At 45.9% G+C, this 14,074-nt stretch overlaps 1 pseudogene; it reads left to right on the top strand.

Moving 5' to 3' along the window:
• Positions 1-12,572, top strand: part of LOC104675058 — a 32,967-nt pseudogene extending 20,395 nt beyond the window's left edge.
• Positions 12,573-14,074: the final 1,502 nt, after the last annotated feature.

Genomic DNA, 14,074 nt, shown 5'->3' on the forward strand with positions numbered 1-14,074 from the left:
AGGGCGGGTCTATTCGACATGGAGTATAAAAATAATCCATCCTAAACTGAAGTGGGAATGTGGCCACTACCACCATCCAGAGGTTTCTGGTCTGGTCATCCAATGGATCTCCATGGTTTATTTCTTCCTTCCTTCCTTCTTCTAGCTTTGCCCTCCATTTGCCAACCAGTAAGTATTTGTATCTACAGAAGGGCAGCCATTGTGTTAGATGTGGGCATATAGTGGTGAGCAAAGATAATGGGTGAGGGGAGTGCAATCAGGCCCACCTGGAACAGAACTCGTGACTGCTATGTGGGGCATGCTTCTTGGATGGGGAGCCCAGTCTTGCAAGAGAAAACCCCAGAAGGCCCTGAGCTGGGCTGGTGCTCAGAGAGGCCTCCCTGGGGAGGTAATGCCTGAGGAGCTGAGGTTAGGAGCAGGAGGAAGCTCTGTCTTCACTGATTTTTCTGAGAACTGAGTTCCCCCATTTCTCCTGGAGGGTGACAGCAGGAATTAGCAGTGTCATGGGAATGAGACATGTCAGCTCTGCTGCTGCCAGTGAGGGCCTCATTGGACAGCCACTCTGCAGCACTAACCTCCCAGACCCACCTGGGGCTTCCTTTGGATCCCTCCACCCGGCCTAGATGCGGAAGACTGCCCGAGGGTGCAGTGGTGTGCAGTGGGCCACCATGAGAGGGCCAAGTGTGTTGAGTAGAGTGCTATGAGTGGTGGTGCCTTGGCGTGCACCATGGAGGAGACCCCAGAGGACTGCAACACTGCCATCACGGTTGGAGGGCCCTGCTCTTAAGGCTGGGTTCAGACACTCAGACACACAGCACTTCTGCCAAATCTGGCATTGAAAATCTCCTTCCCAAATGCCTCTTCTTCAGTCTCCAGGATAAGGATGCCTGTTGTGTGCTGCCTCCCACCCACCCCACAGGCCCCTCCAACTCTGGGCAGGGCAGAAACTCAGAGCCAGCCCAAGAGCTGGACTCCTGTGGGGCTCAGCTCTGGAGTCCAGGAAGCTCAGGGGAGTGTCTTGCCTAGGAGCCCCAGGAAGTAGGGTGACATTCCGGGCTATGGTCAGGCTACTGTGAATTGTGAAAGCAGATCAACCTTTCAATCCTTTAATTGTAAGTTTATTTTTTCTGATTATAAAATATTATAATAAATAAAAATAGGGCTGCAGTGAGCCATGGTCACACCATTGCACTCTAGCCTGGGTGACAGAGCAAGACCCTGTCTCTCAAAAAATCAGTAAGTAAAAATAAAATCTTTCACAACTTCGTCACTCAGATCATCATCACATGATCTCTGAGTGATGAAGTTGTGAATGATTTTATTTATTTTATCTATTATGATCTCTGAGCGATGACATTGTATTGTTACTAACTTTAGGAGCAGAACTACTTTTGTGATTAGAAAAAATAGATTTATAAATAAAAGAATGAAAATTTGACAAACTCAGAAGGCTATGCAACCATTTCGTTTTGTTTTGTTTTACTTGAGAAGACCCTCATCTTGGTAAACTTTCCTAGGACCAATTCATAAGATTAAGATCTTGATGGTTATGTAGTCTCCTAAATGTGTCAGTTGTAAGGATTAAGTAACTCTGAGTACTTATAACACTACCTGGCACATAATAAGCAGTAAGTAAGTGTTAGCTGTTATTATTATTCAAAATCCCGAGGACAGTTGGTATATGTTCTTTTTTTGAGATAGTCTCGTTCTGTCGCCTAGGCTGGAGTGCAGTGGCGTGATCTCAGCTCTCTGCAAGCTCCCGGGTTCACACCATTTTCCTGCCTCAGCCTCCCAAGTAGCTGAGACTACAGGCACCTGCCACCATGCCCGGCTAATTTTTTTGTATTTTTAGTAGAGACAGAGTTTCACCACGTTAGCCAGGATGGTCTTGATCTCCTGACCTCGTGATCCGCCCATCTTGGCCTCCCAAAGTGCTGGGATTACAGGTGCGAGCCACCGTGCCTGGCCGACAGTTGGTATATTTTCTTAAATAATGAAACACTCATTTAAATAATGGCTATGTAATATTCCACCAAGTATGTTGGCCTCCATTTAACCAATTTCTCAGAGTTTATGTTTGAGTTATTTCCAAATCCTTTGCTATTATAGACAATGTGGGGTTGAAAAATCTTTGTATCTATAATTGCCTATATTTCTGAGTATATCTTTAATATTAATGATAACTAATTTTTCTGGAGTTACTGTGTGCCAAGCATGTTTATAAGCTCTTAACCTGTATTACTCATTTAGTCTTCATGATAAACCTATGGGGTATAATTTTTACCCAACTTACGGATGAAAAAATGTATATAGCATAGTATTGAGGAATACGTGCTTTGGGATAGACAGAACTTGGAGGCCATCTGCAATAGTGGTTACAAGGAATTAAATTGCCTAGGTTTAAGTCATAGTGGCTGTTGATTGGACAAACTTAACTTCTCTGTTTTCATTTATAAAAGAGGGGAAATTCTAGTACCTAGCTTATTGAAGTTTGTGAGGAATACATGAGGTAATCACTGTGAAGTGTTTAGAAAGGAGCCTGGCACATAATAAGGCTTGGTAAGTTTTTGCTGCTGTAGTCACTGTTTTTAGATTTCTAGAAGGGTAGTGAAAAGGTCAAAAGCAAAGAGCATGTATGTGTATGTTTTTATCTTGGTGACCTTATCTGTAAGTATACATTTTTTGCTCTATTAGAAAAATTAATTGATTAAAACAATAAGTGAATTATTAGTGTATTATCTAGAGAAATGAATTATTTATTGAACATCTTTGTTGTGCCAGGGCACTCAGTACGGTGCTAGTGGGATTATGGGAACAGATTTGAACACCATTATCTGGAAGAAACATGTCCCATAGACACAGATTAAATGCATTCCCTGAGTCTGGCCATGTTAATCATTGAGTTGAGTGACTATGGTCACAAAGAAGGAGTGGTGAGGTCATGTCCAGGACTCAGCGTGGGTATCATCAGAAGACACAGAGAAGTCCAGGAGGCATGACCTGGGTTGGAACTTGTTCCCAGGTCAATAGGCGAAGAGCATGTCCAGTTTTTTAAACCTTGTGTTTACATGGCAGAAGCTTTGAGTGATCCACAATTGGTTAATCACAAGGACGTTTACATGAAGCCAATGAAATGGGAACCTCTGAGGGTTGGAGGCCCAGGAGACAGCTATTGTGCTATTGGTACTATTGATTTGTTTCTTAACTTCAGAAAGGAGAAGGTGATGCCATGAGCTTGGATGCAGGATTCATCTACATAGCAGGCAAATATGGGCTGGTGCCTGTCCTGGAAGAGAACTACAGTAAGTGGAGGGAAGTGTCCTTCTGCATTTTTTTCTGTCCACAGATCCCCTGGACTGTGGGCATAGAAAGATGAGGAAATAACTTAGTTAAGTGTTGAGATAATAACTATTGTTGGAGTGTAGGGGGCTAGTAGAAAAAAAAAACCCTCTCCTGGAGCCAGAACCAATTAAGATATAGACAGAGGAATTAGGCAGAAAGAGATCAAAATAACACCTTTATTTGTGAGACAGTGATACTGGAGTGTGTGATGTAGAGCTGGCATGGGGCTGCAAGTTACCCTTACCTTAAACTTGCCCACTAGTTCAGGAAAATGGGTCTGATGGCTTATGCCATGACAAAAGGCAAAGGGAAACACGTTTTGTCATAGGTAAGAAGACCTAAACAACCCTCTCCCTATTGTCTTCAAGAAAGAAAGAAGGGGCTGAGCCACATGTGCTCATGATCCTTCACCCAGATGCACTGGGTGGTTGAGAAGGTGGGGCTGAAAGGTCATGTTCTTTAGCGGGGATCCATTCACATGGAAAAATGAAGCCAGCGTAAAAGAGGGTTTCCCTGATATCATTGATTACACCTCATCTGCTACATTATCTTTCAAAACAAAACAACTCTGTGAGGTAAATAGTGGTATCTCCATTTTATAGCTGTAAAAACTGAGGCTTAGAAAAGATAAGTGATGGGCCAGGCGTAGTGGCTCACACCTGTAATCCCAGCACTTCAGGAGGCCGAGGTGGGTGGATCACATGAGGTCAGGAGTTCAAGACCAGCCTGGCCAACATGGCGAAGCCCTGTCTCTACTAAAAATACAAAAATTAGCCGGGCGCCTGTAATCCCAGCTACTTAGGAGGCTGAGGCAGGAGAATCGCTTGAAACTGGGAGATGGAGGTTGCAGTGAGCCAAGATCGTGCCATTGCACTCCAGCCTGGGCAACAACAGCGAAACTCTATCTCAAAAAAAAAAAAAAAAAAAAAAAAAAGGATGAGTAATGTTTCCATTGTAGAATAAAGACTGAATCCAGATCTTTCCAACTCCATGGACTGGGTTCTTTCCCTCCCGTATAGCAAGAATAATGATTGCCTACTACAGTCTAAGACTCTGAAGGGAAGAAAGACATCAGGATGACTTATTACACTGTGAATGCAAAGGGATATGGCCTCTCCCTGTCTTCGCCTTCAATGAGCACCTCCACTTTCTTTCCCTGCATCTGCCAGAGTACCGGGGAGATTTTGGGATGTAACCTATGTTTAAATAGGAAAGAGCAGAAGAGGGTAAAATGGGATTGCAGAAACTTAACCCACTGATACCCAATGATACCTTGCTCATTTTATTATTGACTATTGAGATTGAGAAGCTCCTGACTTTGGATGGAGTATGTGAGGGTTTGATGTTGTGTACCTCGATTGTTTTTCTTTTTCTTTTCAGAGCAGTTTAGGTCTAAGTGTGTGAATTTCCCCATGGAAGGTGAGTTAGCATCAGTAACACTGGCTCAAAGGTAAAGGCCCATTGTTGGGGAGAGGAAAGCTTGAAGACAAATAAAAATGACTGGAGGTGGAAAAAAATTCACAGTTAATCGTTAAGATGCAAACCTATCCTGGGGCTGTAATAATACTATTTGCAGGGTACTTTATACTTGGCAAAGGACTCCTGTTTGCACTATTCCCGTTCCCTCTTCTCAGCAACCCTGGAGTATGTGGGCATTGTTGTCGCATGTTATGGAGCTGGAGTCTGGGGCTCAGGGACTGTGCAACTTGCCCAGGGCCACACAGCCAGGAGGTCGCTGCACCTGGGTTTGAGAAGAGGCGGAATGACTGGAAACCCCGGCCCTTCGCCCTAACACCACACTGCGCCTGAGCACACGCCGCCTGCCCATCTCTGTGTGAAGGTCCACACCAGGGCCCGTTCCTGGCATTTCTGGGCTAAGTAGAGACCTCATGAGAGAAGGAGATTCACAGATGCTGCTGATGAAGATGAGGAGGAAAATAAAATCCACCTTTCAGCTTTTAGCCAGCTGGAGCTTGATCGCAGGGGAGCTGATCAGTCTTTAGAGTAGAAGACCACCACTAGGGGGCAAGTTCCTCCGTTTCGTGTCTCCAGATAAGCAGAGAGGGTCTGTCTCTAGTATATACTCCTGGAAAGTGGATAGAGCAGTGGTTCTCAGATGTGGACTCTGGACCAATAGCATCAGCATCAACTGGGAGTTTGTTGGGAAGGAAAATTCTGGGGCTCCATTCTAGGCCTGAGTCAGAAGCTCTGAGGCCGGGGCTAGCAACCTATGTTTTAACAAATTTAATGCACGTTATATGGTTTGAAAACTGCTGTGATAGAGAATCCTGAGGTGAAACCCAAGTGCATACTTGGGTTTAGAGTTTCTTCTGAGGCAGGAGAGCTGAGGAAGGTGAGGAGTTTGGAGCATCACAGCACAAGGAGCTGTGGTCTCTGTCCCCTGCTGAGCACTGGGTAATAGGACCCTGCACGGCCCACCCTGCACAAAGGCCACTGGAGTGCAAAGTTGAGGCATCACTTCCCTGCTTACCTGCAGCAGCTCCCCTTCCTGTGTGGCAGGACCCCAGCCCGGGGATATGCTGTACCTCATCTCTCTCTGCTGTCATGGCTAAGAAGTCTTCTCTAAATTGTGTCTTCATCCCTAATCCTAAAGTCCAGCAAACAACCTTCTATCTGCTATGTATTCTATTCTGATCGTTTATCATCAGAAACAACCCTAACTGCTTCAAAAGTAGTTGACATTTTCAGAAACTGCAATCATACACAAATGTAGATCAACAAGCATGCTTAAAGGATGGTTTAGACACTGGCAGAGTGGCTGACTGTGACGGAGAAGGTGCCATCTGAGTAGAGAGGGGGAGAGTTAACTTCAGAGTCACACACACACGCATGGAAAGATGGATGACAATAACGAATCCCATAGGTACAGAAATAGTGGCATTGAAGGAAGGCACTATGACAGAATTTGGCTACCAGACTGGTGTCATGGACCGCAGTGTGGTAGGCAAGGGCTTGCCATGGCCTCAGGAGAACCTGCTTCACTGGGAGGGGCCTCCAGTCCTGCTTCTGCACTAGCAGCACTGCTGGAAAGCCACCTCCCTAACCTGCCCTTCCCGTTCCTGATGTGCCTATGCTCATATCTGCACCTCTGACCCCCGCCAGTTACTCCAGGAGGGGTTCCACTGCCACCATTTAACTGAAGAAAAATTTAGGCTCCTAGATGGCAAGGACATGTCTGAGGTCACTTAGGAAGGACAAGACAGACCTTCCACCTGCCATGTTGACACCCAACTTCTCCAAGTTTGAATTTTTTTTTTTTTTTTTTTTTGAGGCGGAGTCTCGCTCTGTCGCCCAGGACTGGAGTGCAGTGGCCAGATCTCAGCTCACTGCAAGCTCTGCCTCCTGGGTTTACGCCGTTCTCCTGCCTCAGCCTCCCAAGTAGCTGGGACTACAGGCGCCCGCCACCTCGCCCGGCTAGTTTTTGTATTTTTAGTAGAGACGGGGTTTCACCGTGTTAGCCAGGATGGTCTCGATCTCCTGACCTCGTGATCCGCCCGTCTCGGCCTCCCAAAGTGCTGGGATTACAGGCTTGAGCCACCACGCCTGGCCTCCAAGTTTGAATTTGTAGAGAACTGATTTACAGCACGGAGAAAGAGTGTGTACGTGTGGGAAGCGGGGAGTGGTGAGCCACATTATCTTCTAATTCTAAGAATTTATGATTCAAATCAAGCACAGTTCAGTTATATAATATTGGGACTGGACTAAATAAAATATTCATGGTATTCTCATTAGAATCAGGAGCAAGGCAAGAATGCCCACTCCCACCAAAGATATTCAGCGTTAGATTGGAAGCAAATGCAGTAAGATAAGGAAAAGAGTTGGGTTTTTCAAATATTGGGAAAGAGAAGAGAGATTAAATTGTCATTATTAGAAAAGATTGACTGGGCGCGGTGGCTCAAGCCTGTAATCCCAGCACTTTGGGAGGCCGAGACGGGTGGATCACAAGGTCAGGAGATCGAGACTATCCTGGCTAACATGGTGAAACCCCGTCTCTACTAAAAAAATACAAAAAACTAGCCGGGCGAGGTGGCGGGCGCCTGTAGTCCCAGCTACTCAGGAGGCTGAGGCAGGAGAATGGCGTGAACCCGGGAGGCGGAGCTTGCAATGAGCTGAGATCTGGCCACTGCACTCCAGCCCGGGCGACAGAGCGAGACTCCGTCTCAAAAAAGAAAAGAAAAGATTATTGTAAACCTAGAAAATCAGAGACTTAACGTTAAAAAATAACTCATTAAAGCTTTCTTTTGAACTTATATTCAACAGAAAATCTTGACTAAGTGCATACTCGTAATTCCAAAAATTTATAGAAATAAATGGTTTTTAATAGGGGAAAATGGGCCACAATAAAAATACCTCCCAGTATAGATAAAATACATCCATATATAATAAGATATAAGTTAGATGCAGCCAAATTACAGAATGATGGAGCCATATCTAGCACTACTGAATCAAACAAGTGTCCACAATATATTATTGAGGAGGAATAAAGCAACTCACAGAAAATAATGCAGCAAGACTCTGTCTCAAAAAAGGAGAAAATAATACATAGCAAGATTCTATTGAAAAAGTACAGTGTATGTAAATATATGTGGGTGCATTTATGTAGACATAGCTAGGGAGCAGTAGTGTTAGTCTGTTTGGCTCAGTACCTAATAATGATAGCTATTGGGACGGGTCTCTACTAGACTAACATGCGGGATTCAAGATATTCCCTCTCCCCAGGGAGAGTGACAGGCAGGGGCTAGCAGCAGTAGCTCTAAAATGTATTTTCAGAGTGCCCTGGAGGTGTGAGAATAGTATCTTGGCACCCCTTCCACTAATATATACATGTAAATATGTGTGCAAACATATATATATATAATCTATAATGTATATATTTATCAATATGTATACTTATATGTATATATGTATAAATACATAGTATATAAGTAAACACTATATGTATATATTTAAATGTATAGGGTTTTTTTTTTTTTTCCTGAAAGAGCAACTTGCTGCCAGCGAAGTCTTCTCTGAGATGGTCTTGCTGTCTGCTTGAAAGGACAGACAGGGTACACCACTGAGGGGTCAGTAAAGAAATGAAGCCCTGTTTTAAGCAGGAAGGGATTTAATACAGCAAATTAAATGTTAACAAAAAGTGGACACTAGGTTCCTGGAATGGCTGCCACCCACAGTGAAACAGAGCTGACTCCCTAGGAGACCTACTACCCGCAAGACCTCTACTACTACAGTGATTTCAAGACACATCCTGTAGCTGTGACCAAGGGATAGGAAGCCAGAATTGATAGTGGCTGTTGCTTGCTGCATTTGCTATAATAGCTTCTAATCCTCTAGGATGGAGAAGGGATACTAGAGATCTGGATAGAAAAGCCTAACATCTCCAGGACTTTATTTCCTAGCAGAAAAGAGGTGAGGGGGAAGGCAAAGACCTCTGTGACTTCCACCTTCCAAATTTCACACATCCTAATTTACACTGAGAACACAGCTGCAAGGAAACATTGGAAGCGTAGTTTCCACATTTCCAGCCAGAAGTGGGATGGGATGGAAATGGAGAATACCAGCTCCACCATTGCCTCCATATAGAGATGGCATTTAATGGCCTGGTGCAGGAAGGCTGGCCAGATCTCACTAGATTGTCCATTCTTTCTCCTCCTTTGCCTTCTCTCCCTGAAAGAGAAGAAATTGCATCTTGGTATTTCAATTTCTAGGCTATTACGTCATGGCTGTGGTTAAGAAATCAGATGCTGATGTCACCTGGAACTCTCTTCGAGGCAGGAAGTCCTGCCACACTGTAGTTGGCACTTCTGCAAGCTGGAACATCCCCATGGGCTTAATATACAATCAAACCGGGTCCTGTAAATGTGGTGAGTATGTTCTGGGAGGTGTTGTGGCAGTTCATTCCCTGTGCCTGTGCCCGGGTAAAGGAGAAATTCAGTTTGATGAATGGCAGAAAATGCCATAAATGGGTGGTGGGCTTAAGAGCTTGACAGAAATTGTGGGTGAGCCTTGCATCTCCTTGAGCAGGTCCTCCTCCTTCTCATCCTTTTGCTTCTGAGGGGAATACCTTGCCCTAGAGGGCAGATCTCAGGGAAATAGCTCTATTCTTGATGTCTCACAAATGGCTCAGGGAACAAGCCTGGGTTTGCAAAGCAAGACTGGGCTGGATGCGTTGGTGCGCACGAGTGTGTTGTTTTCACATATAAACTGAAATGGCTGCTTTCTTAATTGGAAACCTTCCACCAGTAAGTCCTGGAGTGCTGTTTATCATGTTCATCCTCATCTCTCTTAGATGAATTCGTCATTTCAGCTACACTCACTCCACTACCTAAGAGGCTTCTGCTCCTCTGCTTTCCCCAACTCTCTGAAAATCCCAGCCCTAACTGAACCCTATTACCTGCTCTCTTTTGTACCTGAGCAGCTAAACACGGCTGGAGAGCGTCACAGGGCAGCAGAGCAGTTCGTGTCACCGGAATGCTTCAGGCACTGTTGTTGGTGTGCCCCCAACATTTACAAGCGCCCCCACCACTTCTCTGCTCCACATGCCACATTCCCGGTGATTCTCCTAATGTCCTACTTGTCCACACACCTTAAACAAACACCATCTACCACCTTTCTCAGCAGCCATTTCACCTGCACCTGCAGGAGACAATGAAACCATCAGAGAGGTTTCCCTTAACATTCCCCTGCCAAGACTGTGGGCCTCCTGGGGGCTGCACCTCCCCACCTCCTCCCTCCCCAGCCAATCACTCTACCTGTGCTTGGGTGTGGGTCACTCCCATGTTGCCTTCCACGGTCTCAACCCTCAGTTATTACTTCTCCTTCTGGTGTGTCCAACAATTTCTCTCAACATGTAAACACACCCAATGTTTTCCATCTTTAAAAGTCCCCCCACCCTCAACCCACCCAACATTCTCCTGCAGCTCCTGCCTTCCTTCCCTCCTCCTCTTTAAGGCCAGAGTGATCAAAGTGTTGTTGGAACCACTCCCCTTCCACTCACTCCTCAGCTCCCTGCCACCTGGCTCCTCTGCATCACTCCACAGGAAGGATTCTGGTCAAGCCACCAGTGGCCTCCATACTGTTCATTGGAAGGATGTGCTTCCGCTGCTTCTCCCATGACCTCTCAGCAGCGTTTCCTCATATTGCCCTAGAATTATATCTCCTAGCTTTTATGGAAACACACTGGCTTGGTTTTTCTCCTGCTTTCGCAAGGTCCCCATTTCCCAATCTAGTTAAGAAACGTTTGAGTTGCTAAATGAAACTGTTTTTCCCAATCTCAAGGGAATCCCCAAGCACTCACATCCATGCCCACAGCCTCAATGGCCATCCAAAGGGTGTTACACATACAAAGCTAGGCACATGATAAGCACTAGGTAAATGCTTTTTATCTATCTTTGTGTTGATAATTGTCAAGTTCTTATCCTCAGCACAAATCTCTCCTTAGCCTCCAGACATGTGTGTATTGAACTGCCTATTTGACATGTCTAGATGGATATCTCAAGAGCACACTAAGCTCATCCTCTTCAAAACCGAATGCACCATCCCTGCCGAGCCTGCTCCTTTTCCAGAACTACCTGGAGTGGTGGAGGACCCTACAGTCCATCCCCTTGTGCCCGTGGGAAGCCTGACTGTCATCCTTCACACAGCCATCCATCTCCAGGGGTGCTGATTTCTCCTCCTTCCACTCATCTCCCTCCCCTTTGTGCTCCTCTAGCCCCAGCTGCCCTCATTTCCCCTGAACTTCTCCAGGAGCCTGCCACCCGAACTCCACATCCACTCTGGTTTCCATCCACCCTGTTGCCAGGTCAATCTTTGCAAAGTGCAGATATGACCATATCCTGCTTACTGCCCCTGGCCCAGCATTGTCTAAAACCCTTCAGAGACTTCTCATCTCTCTAAGGATAAAGAACAAAACCTATCACAGTAAAAGGTCCCATGTGGTCTGGACCTGCCCCCCACTGCACTCACCACCATTCTCTTGATGGTTTAGTCCTGATGGCCTCCATGAGGCTCTCTGGGCCATGCCCCCACCCAATCTAGTTAAGAAACGTTTGAGTTGCTAAATGAAACTGTTTTTCCCAATCTCAAGGGAATCCAACCAACACAGGTCAGTGCAGATGCTGGTTCTCCTGTCTGGAGGGCTCTTCCCTTCTTCCCTTCACTTAGGTGACTCCTACTCACTCTTCATGTCTTGGCTTAAAGCTTCTCCCTGACCCCTCAGGCTGCAAGGGGCTCTTTTATTGTAGCTTCCTGGAATCCTATAATTTTTTCCTAGAGCAAAGAGGGAAACATGAATTTACTTGTGTAGTGACTTAGGTTCTGACTGTCGCCACACAGGCCGCAAGTTCTCAAGAGGGCAGGGCCTATGTCTGATTTCTTTATGGTGGTGCCCTGGAGCCCAGCACAGGGCTTGGCAGCTGTGCCTCTCTAGACTCTTCCTGGACTTGAAGCTGTGATGGCACACATTGTAAAAAAGGGCAAGGGTAGCGGAGCCCAGAAAACATGTGCTCCGGGTTCCACCTGCCAGGACTTCTCTTTTGTCCCTCACTGTTAAACTCTGTGTCCATCTTTCGACGCCACTGCCCTGTGCTGCAGTGGAGTAGACCTCTGTGAGCTCACAGACCCTCGGTCCAACTTGAGTCAATTCCCGTTTACTTAGCTCTGGCCGGGACCTTTTTTTTTTTTAATTCCATAACGTCTTGCTTTTAATAACATGTTACAAATAACTGAATGTGTCTTTATTAGGCAATTTTGGGGACAGAATCTGAGGCTTTCTTGCTAACACAGGCAGGGAAGGCTGATTCTGACCTCTGGTTGTCCTTTCTCGCAGATGAGTTCTTCAGTCTCAGTTGTGCCCCTAGGTCTAACCCGGATTCCTCTCTCTGTGCTCTGTGTGGTGGCAGGTGCAATCCTGCCCACATGTGGGCTCACAACAGCCAGGAGAGATACTACGGCTCCAATGGGGCTTTCAGGCAAGTAGTATCTGTGCACCACCTTTCTCTTTGCACCAACCCAGTACATTTCTTGTCCTCTCACTTTTTCCATCATCCCAGCATCTGGCTGCTGCATTTGGAAGGAGCCAGAATCTAAGAAATAGAACTACTGCAGATTTTGAATGGCTCCAACGACTCAAGTCCAGCTCTTCTCTAGGGCACTCTCCTGCAGACTCAGATGATTTAGGGCCCCTTGGGGCACCTGGGGAGAAGCAAGAATGACGGCAGCAGAGTCACAACTCTAGTTCTACTTTTGCCACGTTCTTCTGTGTGATTGTGGACAAGTCAAGAATCCACCAGAGCCTTAGTTTAAAATCACAGGAGGGACACCAGACACCTCACTTCTTACATTTGGTTGGCGAGTATATTTTAAAAATAGATGCTCCTGGTCTCCTCTATCCATTCAAGAAATATTTATTGAGCACCTAATAGATATTGTTCTGTTACAGCAGTCAAGCTGTTACCAACTGTGGGTTCCCTCTCAATACAATAGAAATTGTCATAAGGCCAAGAGAGTTTTCCCAGACAAGGCTTTGTTAGTGCTTATGCCCAGGAATATGGGAGGCAACATAAGAGACAGAGAATTTTCTGGCTGACTCCCCAGAGGGCGTTGAAAAGGAAGTTGTAAAGGGGCCATGGTGAGAAAGGAGTGATGTCTAGGAATGTAGAGGCAGGGAACTTTTAGCACCTCCACAGTTTGATGACATGCTTCTTCATGCTCGCATGTCTTATAAGCATGTTACATCTCCACTCCCGGGTGTGATTTTTAGTATTATAATGAAGCTAAGGTTAAGGATCAGTCATTCTCCTGGCCTTGTGTGCATGTGGGAAATAGTAAGATTTATGGTGGGAGCTGCTGCTTTTAGCTTCCTCAGTGTCCGACAGTCAGCAGGTATGGCTCCTTGAGCAAGGTTTACGTTGCAAGGTCTGGAGGGTCTGTTTGGGGTCCCTGCCACCCATGGGGCCTCCCCTCTACCAGCTTGCAGTGAGGTCCTTGGTGGGGCATGGGGGGCACCAAGTCCTGTCCCTCCTCTGCCTCAAAGCCACACATAATACCTGTCCCTCCCCTGCTCCCAGTCTTCTGGGGAAAGTAGGACAACAGCACACAAATAAAGGGCAGGATATACTTTCCAACTGTAAGTGCTACTGAGGAACCAAGGGAGGTGATGCGGCAGCAACCAGTTTTAGAAATTTTAGAAAAGGTGGTCAGGGCAGGCCTCAGCAGGCAGAGGGGTCATGTGAGCTGAGAATAATGTGGGAATCAGGCCTGAGAAAACCTGGAGGAAGAGCAACCTAGGATGAAGGAATAGCAATCACAAAGGTATGGGGGCAGGGCAAGTTGTGCTGTGTGGAGGCCAGAGAAGAAGGTCTGTGGATGAGGGTGCAGAGAGAGAGGCACTGGCTGTCTCAGAGCCCTGTTGGCCTGGCTAAGGACGTAGATTTAACTCTAGGTATTGTGGGAAGTGCTGGACCTGTGAGGAAGCAGGGCAGTGCTATATGAATGAGTCATGTGAACAATGTATGGGACTCTAGAAAGTTCTCTTTTATTCATAGACACCAGGGTATTCCACTACCAGACTACTTTGTCCTGCCCTTTCTGAAGTTTTCCCTCATTCTCTTTTCATAAGCCATGCATAAATTGCATGTTTTCACAGATCTACAACAATATACACTATTATTACATTAAACCTGGATGAAATATATATATACATACACACATAAAA

The sequence above is a fragment of the Rhinopithecus roxellana genome, chromosome 1, assembly GCF_007565055.1.
Source record: "Rhinopithecus roxellana isolate Shanxi Qingling chromosome 1, ASM756505v1, whole genome shotgun sequence".
Classification (NCBI taxonomy): domain Eukaryota; kingdom Metazoa; phylum Chordata; class Mammalia; order Primates; family Cercopithecidae; genus Rhinopithecus; species Rhinopithecus roxellana.